The sequence below is a fragment of the Ixodes scapularis genome, unplaced genomic scaffold, assembly GCF_016920785.2.
Source record: "Ixodes scapularis isolate PalLabHiFi unplaced genomic scaffold, ASM1692078v2 PGA_scaffold3__209_contigs__length_174095766, whole genome shotgun sequence".
Classification (NCBI taxonomy): Eukaryota; Metazoa; Arthropoda; class Arachnida; order Ixodida; family Ixodidae; genus Ixodes; species Ixodes scapularis.
Window position 1 is genome coordinate 69,478,210 of NW_024609868.1, and position 11,675 is coordinate 69,489,884.

Consider the following 11,675-nt stretch of genomic DNA (forward strand, 5'->3'; position numbering starts at 1 on the left):
CTAGGGCTAGAGCTCTACATTTAGGCTCCAGTCTCTAAACTATTTCACAAATCAAAAGATAATGGGGAATGTGGGGACCAAACTCACAGCAAAAGGCCAGATCGAGGGTTGTCGCTCATATTGCGTGTGCATGCGCCACTGCCATGTAACTATGCAGTAATCTCCAATATGAAAAAGTAAGCTGCCCTGTGCAACATATGTACTGCATGAAATCAAGCCAGGTCAAAAGTTTATAAATAGTATTAACTCGTGAAAAGAACAGGATATTAGAAAAGCTATTCGTGCAAGGCTACATTTACACCATGTCCTATTTCTGCGCGCAAACTGTTCGTTTATGATCTAAACTTTTCACAAGGGTGAATTCTAAGGCAGACTACATTAATTTGACTGGTAGCATGCTTCATCAATGTCAGTCACCAACTCAAAGATTTTCACTCGTCATTGAAGGCACTTCTGACATTGTTGGGGGCCACCCAGTTTCCGTTATAATATCACAAAATTATGACTACCAATGAAGCAAGCATTTCCAGTACCCAAGTACATCTTTTACCTCAATACAAAGTAGCACTCAATTACACTTCTTTCGGATTTAGACAGGAGAGTAATATACAACAAAGTGTTGTTCCATCCATACTAACCTGCAGGATGCATTAATCTATAAACCGTTTTAGTAACGAACCATGCAGTTTAGTTTGCCAGACTAGAGATGTTACCATGCACAAGACCATATACTATGAATAATCAAAACAGTGCAGCAAAATAGATCAAAACACCTATCCCTTTACAATCAGATTGTGCTTGGCCAGATAATTCCAAGAGCCTTTTTCGAGGGAAAGGGTTAGTGTAATCACAGATGTTCATACTATCATCAAGCAGACAGGGGGTAAAGATGGAAGCAGAACGCAGCAGATCCTGAGCACACTTCGGTGGTCCCACCAGAAACGACTTGACCAAAAAAAAAAAAAAAGCGGGAAAAGAAAGCAGAAGAAACGTGAGGCATGTTTGTTTTGCTGTAATGAGTTGAAATTGTTTGAGTGCTAGTCAATTTTATTTATTTTTGCACAATGCGCAATGCCAGTGTTTTTTTGTTTGTCTCAAATTAAGTTAGAAAAAGAGCTGGATACAGAACCTTACAGGTGATGTTTTGCTGCTTATGTCTCTATATTAAGGAGTCGCAAGCAATATGGGCCCATCGGGACCACCCACTGGGAACACCGACGTCCGCATCTATGTCCCGCCGTTCCGAAGTGCCAGGTAGGTCAATATACTCGCTCTACGCACGCAGAAGGCATCTATGCTCATTAAACCACCCCTTTTTCACCCTCGCAACATTACCACATCTATTGCCAAGTTGGCAGAGCATGTGGCTTCCATGCCGAGTTCCTGGGTTCAATCCCGGCAGCCTGCCTCTATTTTTACTGTTTGTTAGTTCTACCGGAACGGTCCAGTTTAATTAAACAAGTTCTCACTTGCTCTGGTCTAGAATTCGGCATACTGGCATACCGTCTTTGCCTACTGGCAAAGACGGTATGCCAGTAGGCGGCGATGGCGCGAGCTCGGCGCGTACCACGCTGCCAGAGCTCGCGCAGTGCTCGCGATCGGCTCGGACTGATTATTAAAAATGGAGCCTTTCATCTGGAACGACCTGGTCTCGGCTCTCTCGTTCGCGATTTAACATTGGCGACGAGGATACTGGTTACCTGTCGTCGGAGGTCATCGGCATCTCACGAAGGAACGGGGACCTGGATCACGGCTACCACGGTGCTAAGCCAAGAACCCGCAGCGAGCAGCGGGAAGAGCCACTGCTGAAAGGACCCCAAGGAAATAGTATGTGCAGCGCTTCTCTCTACTTCTCAACGTAGTGAACGTCGCAGTGTACGAAAATGCCACACCTTGGGAAGGTGCTAGAATTCAACGAGGCCTCTCAGAGTTTCGAGACGTACGTTGAGCGTTTTGAGCTTTTCGTCGCTGCGAACAGCATCAAAGAAGAAAAAAAGGCAGTAACATTCCTAACAGTCATCGGCGATCGAACATACGAAGTCCTCAAAAACCTAGCAGCCCCAGACTTGCCAGGCTCTAAAACGTACAGCGAGATAAAGACTCTATTAGAGGAGCACTACGGCCCGCAACGGTCTGTAATAGCCGAACGCTGTAGGTTCAACCAACGGAGTCGGCTAGAACATGAATCCGTGGAGGATTTCATTTTGGCCCTGAAGAGTTTGTCTCGATTTTGCAATTTCGGAACATTTTTGCAAAGTGCTCTCAGGGACAGGCTGGTAGCTGGCCTGAGGGACGAAGAAACTCAGAAGGAACTGTTTGCGTTTGCTGAAGAAAAGCTAACTTTCGCAGTCGCTTGCAAGATAGCGCGGGAAAAAGAAGCAGCAGTAAAACAAACGGTGGACATGCACAAAGAATCCAAAGCAGTGAACGCTATTCATAAAAATGTGTCACCTCCTGAGAACAGAGGTCATGGGAGAAGCACGTCTCATGATCATGGGTACAGTACTTCGCAAACAATTTGCTATCGTTGCGGAAATGAGCATGAACCCCGCGAATGTCGTTTTAAAACATATCGCTGCAAGATCTGCTACAAGACTGGACATCTCCGGAAGATGTGTCACAACACGCCTGGAAAGACTCCAGAGCGCAACGTTCAAATCCTTGAAGAGTCTGATGATGAGGATGAAGACCTACTGACCGTGTACACGTGTATGAAATCTTCACCGGGATTTCAAGTTTTCGTAGAGGTGGACAGAGTTCCTCTACTCATGTTGATCGACACGGGAGCGGCGGTCTCAATCATACCAGAAGAAGTTTTTATTAAACACTTTCCCCAGGAAGAGCTCCTGGAAACCAAAGTAGCTCTCCGCACTTACTCTGGTGAGCGGCTGTCGGTAAAAGGGAAGATCTCAGTCAAAGTCCAATATAACGGGCAAAAGGAAACACTCGACTTGTTTGTAGTAGCTAGCGAAGGTCGAAGTCCACCAGTGCTCCTAGGTCGCGACTGGCTCCGGAAGCTGAAGCTGGACTGGACGGCTATCTGCAGCATCACTGTTCAAGACCAAGTGGAACAGCTTCGAAAGAAGTATCCGAACGTCTTCGACAGTTCCCCTGGCATGGTACAAGATTATCAGGCACAGGTTGTCATCAAGGAAAACAGCACTCCAGTCTTTTGCAAGGCACGTCCTGTTCCTCTGCCCCTCAAGGAAGCGGTGACAGCACAACTGCGAAAGCTTGAAAAAGGTGGCATATTGCGTCACGTTTCTCAAAGCGACTGGGCCACTCCTTTAGTTGTGGTACCGAAAAACGGAGGAGAAAGCCTTCGGTTGTGCGGTGACTATAAGGTGACCATCAACCCGGTTCTCAAGATGGATCACTACCCGTTGCCACATCCAGAGGACATCTTCAGCACGTTGGTCGGGGGGAGAGTGTTCTGCGTTCTCGACCTGTCGTCAGCGTACCAGCAAATCAAGCTCAGCGACACGTCGAAACACCTGCTGGCCATCAATACACACCTGGGACTGTTTGAGTACCAGCGACTTCCTTTTGGAGTAGCAAGCGCACCTGCCATTTTTCAATCGTTGATGGACCGTGTCCTGCAAGGAATTGCACAGACGTGTTGTTACATCGATGACATCATCATCGCTGGCAGAGATATGGCAGAGTGCAGCAAAATCCTGGACACTGTTCTACAAAGACTGTCCGAGTCTAACTTGACCCTCAGAAAGGAGAAGTGCAAGTTTTTTGCGGACTCAGTTGTGTATTTGGGACACCAAATTTCCGCAAAAGGCATCCAGCCCACACAAAGCAAGGTCAAGGCAATCACAGAAGCGCCAGAACCTACGAACGTGACGGAACTTAAGGCTTATCTCGGAATGCTGACCTTCTACGGAAAGTTTCTGCGCAATCTAGCTGACACGGTGTCGCCATTGTACGAGCTCCTGAAGAAAGGACATCACTGGAAATGGGACAGCAGCTGCAAGAAAGCCTTCCAAGCAACAAAAGATCTGCTAGTCAACAGCTCAGCTTTGGCATATTATGACATAGACAAACCGATCGGGGCGGTTTGCGATGCATCAGCCTACGGCCTTGGAGCTGTTCTGTTCCACAAGACGTCAGAGGGTGCGGAAGTGCCTATTGCCTTTGCGTCGAGAACATTAACACCCGCGGAAAAAAACTACGCTCAAGGAGAAAGAGAGGCACTGGCTATCATATTTTGCCTGAAACGATTTCACCGTTATCTATATGGAAGATTCTTTACAATATACACAGACCACCAGCCTCTCTTGGGAATGCTGTCTCACGACAAGGCCGCTCCAACCTTGGCCGCTGCTCGAATGCAACGATGGGCGTTGCTTCTGTCAGGCTACAACTACCGACTCTGTTATCGACGTGGCAAGGACAACGAAGCAGCAGACGCGCTCTCACGTCTTCCTTTGCCTAGGTTGTCGGAAGACGCAGAGAAGGAGTGTTTGGCGCTCTTCGATGCCACACCCATAACTGCCATGGAAGTAAGCAAAGCAACCTCGGTGGATAACTTGCTTAGCCGAGTTCTGCACTTCACGCTGCGAGGGTGGCCAACGTCTGAACACGCGACAGAGCTGCAGCCATTTTATGCTCGTAGAAGTGAACTCTCAGTAGAGGAAGGTTGCCTGACATGGGGGCTGCGTGTCATAATACCGACAAAACTTCAAAGTACAGTCCTCTCCTTGCTACACGAAGAACACCCCGGCATGTGCCGCATGAAGATGCTAGCACGAGGATTCGTCTGGTGGCCGAATCTCGACAAAGACATCGAAGAGTGTGTTCGAGGCTGCAAGGTTTGCCAAGTTGTTCAGGCAGCCGCTCCGGTCGTACCTCTACATCCATGGACGTATCCACAACAAATCTGGCAACGCATCCACATTGACTTCGCAACCAAGAATGACGTCAACTTCTTGATTATCGTGGATGCTTATTCTAAGTGGCTGGAAGTCTTTCCTATGCGTTCCACGACCACCGCCAAGACACTGGAAAAACTTCATATTGTCTTTGCAAACTTCGGACTGCCGGAGGAAATTGTGACAATGGGCCACAATTTTCATCTCACGAATTTGCGGAATTCATGAAACGAAATCTAATTAAACACATAAAAACGCCTCCTTACCATCCCGCTTCAAACGGAGCAGCCGAAAGGGTAGTCCAAACCACAAAGAAAGCGTTGCTGAAGCAAGTTCTTCATGATCAATTCACCAAGTCCGTGCGAAGCTTACAAGAGAAGCTCTCCGACTTCCTTATGGCTTACAGAAACACGCCATCAACGGTGACAAAACTATCTCCATCAGAACTCTTTCTGAAGAGGCAACCCCGAATTCAACTCTCGTTGTTGAGGCCCAACTTTACTGGTGAGATGCGCGACAAACAGTTGCGACAGAAACAAACAATCGACTTAGATCGTGCTCCAATGCGATCATTTACACAGGGCGACAACGTGTTTGTCAAGACGGTACAAGGCCAGTGTTCCTGGGAGGAAGGGGTGGTGGTGAAGGTCGTCAGCCCTGTGACCTATCTTGTACAGGTGCAAGGAAAGGTACGCTTCGTGCATGCAGACCACATGAAACGTCGGCAGACACCTCGAAAGCCACCCAGCACCTCGCCGTGCGAAGCACAAAGAAACTGTCCATTCGGCGATTCACCGGCATCTCAAGAAATGCCTGACAATCCCACGACAAGCCAGTATAGTTCAATGGTCGATACCCCGGCTTCAAAGTCAAAGTTCAAAGTCGACCCTGCTTCAACACCCTCAGCTTCGTCATCGGAAGCATCGCCACTTCAAGGGAACCCGGAAATTCCGCTGCGACGAGGTTCTCGAGTCCGGAGGCCTCCTGCCCGGTTTACTCCGGACAACTTCTCCTGAGGGGGGAAGAATGTTATATACTGGCAAAGACGGTATGCCAGTAGGCGGCGATGGCGCGAGCTCAGCGCGTATCACGCTGCCAGAGCTCGCGCAGTGCTCGCGATCGGCTCGGACTGATTATTAAAAATGGAGCCTTTCATCTGGAACGACTTGGTCTCTGCTCTCTCGTTCGCGATTTAACACTCTGGTCTAGAATTTTCCCAACTGTAGTGTCTGTATAGAAAGAGCTATAGGTCACTGCATGTGATCGGTTGTTCTCTCAACGCCGTCACAAGATGCATGGCAGATTTGTATTTTCATTTCAAGCCCAAGTGTGCCCCATTTAACATTTATTTCTCACTTCCTAGACACTTATCTTTTGGTCAATCGTGACAATATATAAGACATGCGCTCGTTTTAAGTGGTATGCCCTAATACATTTGATAGGGCGAGGCTTGTGAAAAAGATTGAAAAATAAAACTGCCTTAATCGGTACCACCTCAATGGGCACAACCAATTTTCAAACCAATTCGATAAAAATTAAATGGATTCATGGATCAAACGGAAATGTCACAGTAAAGCCAATTTGGGAAGGGGAAACAAAAAAGAAAAACGGGACTGGCCAAAGGAACAGCCTGAGAAAAACTAGCCGAGAAGAGTCGACCCCTGTCCGACCTCGCTACTGGGGCACAAGCTTGCACCACAGTGAATCCGACGATCACCGCATGGCGACCATGCACCAAGCAGCTTTGCCACAGTGATTAGTTTAATATCTCTCGGCTCCCATGCAGAGGGTGCCCCAGTGCGAGGGCCCCTCCCACTTGGGAAGACTTGAGGGGACGCTACCCTTTATGTCAGCCTTCCCCTTAAAGGGGCAATGAAGGCAATTTCGGACATTTTTTTGGGCGATTGAACTGGGTTCCAGGCACGTTTCGAACCACGTTGCCCAAATTTCAGCCGAAACCGGCGCTTGTGTGCCGCGCAAATCAATAAGACAGTCGCGGTAATAATCGTACCGGGATTGACTTGGCGACGCCCCGAGGGTTGCGGGAGAAGCCAAGAGAAGCAGAGCTCACGTGACCGATGCGCAGCCAAGAAGCGCGACGTCACAAGAGACGCGTCAGCGATTGGTCAAAACAAGAGACGTGCCCTCGGTCACGTTTTGGTTCGCGATTTTTAGAAATACTGTTCTAATTTACGCTTGAATAACAATGAAAAGTATAAATCGGACCGGAAATGATTACTGAACCGTAAATAAAGCAGCATATTCATTTTTTTTCTTTGCTACACGGTACGCGAAACGGCCAACGAGCAACGGAGCAACTATGGGCACTTCGGAATGCGGGCCGCTCGTTACCGGCTGGGCGGTCTCCCTCGGGCACGGTGTAGGAGGTGATGGAGGAGGCCGCCGCACACATACTCCCGTTCCGTTTGTGTTGGGTCACTGAACGAAAGCCCGAACTCGCTCGCGAGAGCGGCATTGTCGTCCATGTTGACAGATTCGACGACACGACTGCGCCACCGCGCTGCTATAACCCACCGCGGTAACCAGAGTCTCGATCTCCTAAATACTACCGATACCGACTATTCACACTTGACGTCACTCCCTACGTGACCTCCGCTTTCGGAGACCCAGAAACGAGAATGGATATTGTTCAATTTGGTTTCTTTACTTCTTTCGTAGGCACATAAGTACGCGTCACAAATGTCTACGAAAAATTGGGCAGCATGCTATGTTCCCAAGAAGCATAAAAACACCATTTAAAAAAATGAAATAAAATTGTCTTCATTGTCCCTTTAAAGAGGCCGTCTCGACCATCGGTTGACCACTCCGATCCAGGGGCTCCCCTTCTCCAGTGGGAAAGGCTAGGGGTGGGGAGTCCCTTTATGTTACCCCCGTCCTTAAAAGGAGCCCACAGCTAGGGCTCCTCCCCCCACCCTAATACAGAAAACACTGGAGAAAACCGAGCAGCATTTATCTCCTCAAAACAGGGCCAAAACGAGCTGTTGGGTGCTCTTTTCCCGGCTCATGCCGTCAATGTTGTCAATCCACATGTTCGGGTTGGCGAACTTTAGAGCATGTGCTGTGCTCCGGATATTGTTAGAGCTTCGCAATTTCTTTCACCGTATTAAATGGCCACAAACGAAATCCCAAATATCTGCTGAGGCAACTGTTGTGATCAAGAGCAAGCCAATCAGTGAGGTTGCATTCAATCGTGATGCGCTCAGCACCGCTATGAACTGGGTAGATCAGAAAAAATAAACCACTCTTGCTTTTGAATACTTTCAGCAGAAACAGGGTTTCTAGCTCCTCGCCCTTAAATATTAGCTTTTTTGTGTCCCACTACATGAGATGCAGTTAATAAAGTTTGAACCCAATATTGCTTAATGGTACTTTTAAGAGGTGAAATCTCGGTGCCAGCTACAATATAAATTAAAGTCCACTGTTCACATCAGGGTCTTTGTGTGGTTTGTCTGTTCAAAACAAAGAATTTTCTTAGTTTGTAAGATACCTTACTTGAGTAGCTTAAAAACCTCCAAGCACGTTAACCCCCCCGTCCCGTCCCCCCCCATACACACACACATTCCAAGGTCCTGTTTAAATAAAGTTAAAGCTTTCTGTGATACCGTTTTTATGCAATGCAGAAACAGATATTCAACTAATCCTAACTGTATTCTGTACTGTGCTACAGGCTCACGAGCCCTGTACCACCTCTTCCAAACACACAGTAATGACACTGCTGAATAAACAAAGGATACAATCTCCAAGTGTGATGTTGTCCTTGAACACGGTGTACCTGGAAAACAATTGGGAGGGCAGGAGGGGGAAATATGTAGTCATTGCACAATATAAAGATTACAAAAAGTGTTAGCACAAGCAGAGCAAACCTACAATAGAAAATGTAAAAAAACACACACACACACAAACACACTATAGGTGAGAGCCAAACTTATCCACTATATATCTGCTACACTGTGTTAGCAGTTAAAACTGCCATTTGTGCATTTTCTTAACTGCAACTGCTGCACTGACTGGCTCTGCAAGATGAACAAACTGAATGCATGCACATTCATTCTTGCAATTACATTGCTGTACAAACAGATCAATCACAGGACAGTGTTATAATTTTTCTCAACTGCAGTAAAACATTTTTGCAACCTCCTTTCACAGCTACACGGTGGGCGCATCGGGTGCCAAGAATATTTCACGACGTCCCAAGTAAATGGCTGTCCCTCAAAATGTCCGTGATTTGACACCATGGTTCCCGAAATGTCTCGTGGCGAAAAGATTTCCCCAACACTATGCAACCACTCTCCTAGGAACGAACTAAACAACAGTGATGCCCTTTCAGCACTAGGGGGGGAACTAAAGGGTCGTCTACACTTGCCTTAAAGTTTACAAAACATTCATAAAAGCTTTGCAGCTTTTCCAGTGTTTCAAAGGGCTTCATCTATAGATGGCAGCATCATCAGAAATGTGCCTAAAGCTGCTGACGCCCAATGGAGGGCACAGGAAAAGTGTGAAGACAACAAGGCCTAACAATCCTGGCAACCAGATGGCAAGAGTGAAAAATAGTGGAAATGGTGGTATGTATTGCAGCAACCTATAACTATTAATACAGTAGAATGTCACCGATACGTTTTTCAGGGGGATCGGGGAAATAAAACATACGATCTGGGGAAACTTAAAGGATGAGAACGCCATTCGAGGAAAACTAGAGATGAGACAGATAGCAACTGTTACGAAACAATTTATACTTTGTGCAAACTCAAATCGGCTCAGAAAAAGTTTGTGAACATTCATAGGTGTAAACTGAAATAAACATACCATACAAGTTTGTAAGCGGGTTTTGAAATACGCCCCAAAAAGTTTGTAAACATTCATCAGTGTGAGCTCGAATACATTAAAAAAAGGGTAGAAATTTAAACCTGGCACTTAAGGCGACTGAAACACGGGTGAGTTGCGGAGGAGCGTTTTCTGATGTCCTCATCGGTTCATCTCTGCGCAATCATCCAGAACACTTTGTACACCAGGGCTGGAAAAAAGGTCTTGCTGGATAAACAGGCTGTAGTGCTGTAGTGCAGGAGATATCGCAGGCTGTAGTGCACGTGCAGGAGATATCGCAGGTGCTAAACGAGTTTTGACGTAGGCTTCCTTATACAAACCGGGACAAGTGCCAGAACCTGCAGCACATCAGTCAGCTGAAGTTTTTGCAGCTTCTCTCACGTATGTAACTAAGAACTGTGCGACAACATGGACCAGCAAACAAACAAAAACAGAACAAAGTACAATAATGCACCATCTTCATGTTGCTCTTTAAAAACATTTTGTAGCTAGATTAAACGTGTTTGAAACGTAATTTGAGGTAAATGATTGGTCAGTGAAAAGGCACTTGGCATTTTCGGTTTGAGCTTTTCAGATTTTTTTTTCTTCTTTTTTTACAGAGGAAAGGGGGGGGGGGGACTCAAAAAGTGTTTTGTCTGGCAACAACGCACCTTTCTTTGACAAGGAGGTTTATTTTTTATTTACTTGTTTGCTTTTGTCCGTTCCATTTGTTCACTTTGTTGCGCAATTCTTGGTTCAATGCGAGGAACAGCAGGGACTGCTCCCGGCAGGCGCACTGCAAGTTCCGGTACTCGTCAAGGGCCCTGTCCAGAAGCTTCCGTCAAAACTCGTCTAGCACGCTGCATTCTGTCCCGCACAACCATCCAGCCTCTCAACCGGCAAGACCAAGACCCAATGAGGCTTGGCGAGACCTTCTTGTGCCCGTGGTGCACCGAAAAGTTGCGCGTGAGTGCACGGGGGCGAGGACACGGTTAAATGCACCTTCGCAGACCCAGGACTCTGTCGCCTCTACTCCGACCCTCCTCAAACAGGACCACACCTGTGTTATGCCTTGGGTTAATAAAGATAGTGGCACTTCGTGTTAAGCCCCTTAAGGTGTCCCGTCTCGCGTGGCACGTCGGCACACGATTGTTTTTCGTATTAATGCAACAGCACCGCGATTGCAGCCACAAACGTCACATTAGCTCTTAGACGAGGGCGCCACTGTGCAGCCGTTAAGCGGTTAGGTCGATCCTCGCCGTTCCCCGTCTCCGTCCCCCTGTGAATGCGCTAGGGAGGCGGACGATCTGCAGACGTGTCGTCGCTCGACCAATCCATGTGTGAATCAGTCCGTCATGTGAATCGGCCGGCGGCTTTTCAGGCGTAAGAACGGGGAAAGCAAACAACCTAAACGGGAAATTAATACCTGCGGAGCTCAGCGGGAACAGCACTTCCGAACGTAAAAGAAGGGAAAACGCAAAAACCGAGAACGTATCAATGAGGTTCCACCACGGTATAGTAGAAGTGCTTTCTGTCCAAATGCGTGAGCAGCATGTAACCGTGCAGTTATAAATAAATCTCCAAAACAGGTTGACAAGTTTCGCCTTTAAGACTACAATTCAAGGTCTTGATTCCTTTCCACAATCGGTGACAGCTAAAAAGTATATTTAGTAGGGCAGAAATCAGCAGGGTATTCAGATTGGAGGCATCTAAGGACCATGTTTGGGTGTGATGTAGTGATGGCACATAGCACCGAAAACACAAAGTAGTCAAAATTTGTACAGTTGATTATTCGTAACCCATAGGAAATTCACAGCACCAGCATACCAAACCAAGAAACTGTCAAAGGTTGGCAAAAGAATAACTGGAGATGCCAATAGTCATATTAATCAGACAAAATTTTTTCATAATCAAATGACACATCAATTATGGGCATAGTACAAATACAAACACTAAAGGATGAAAATAACATCA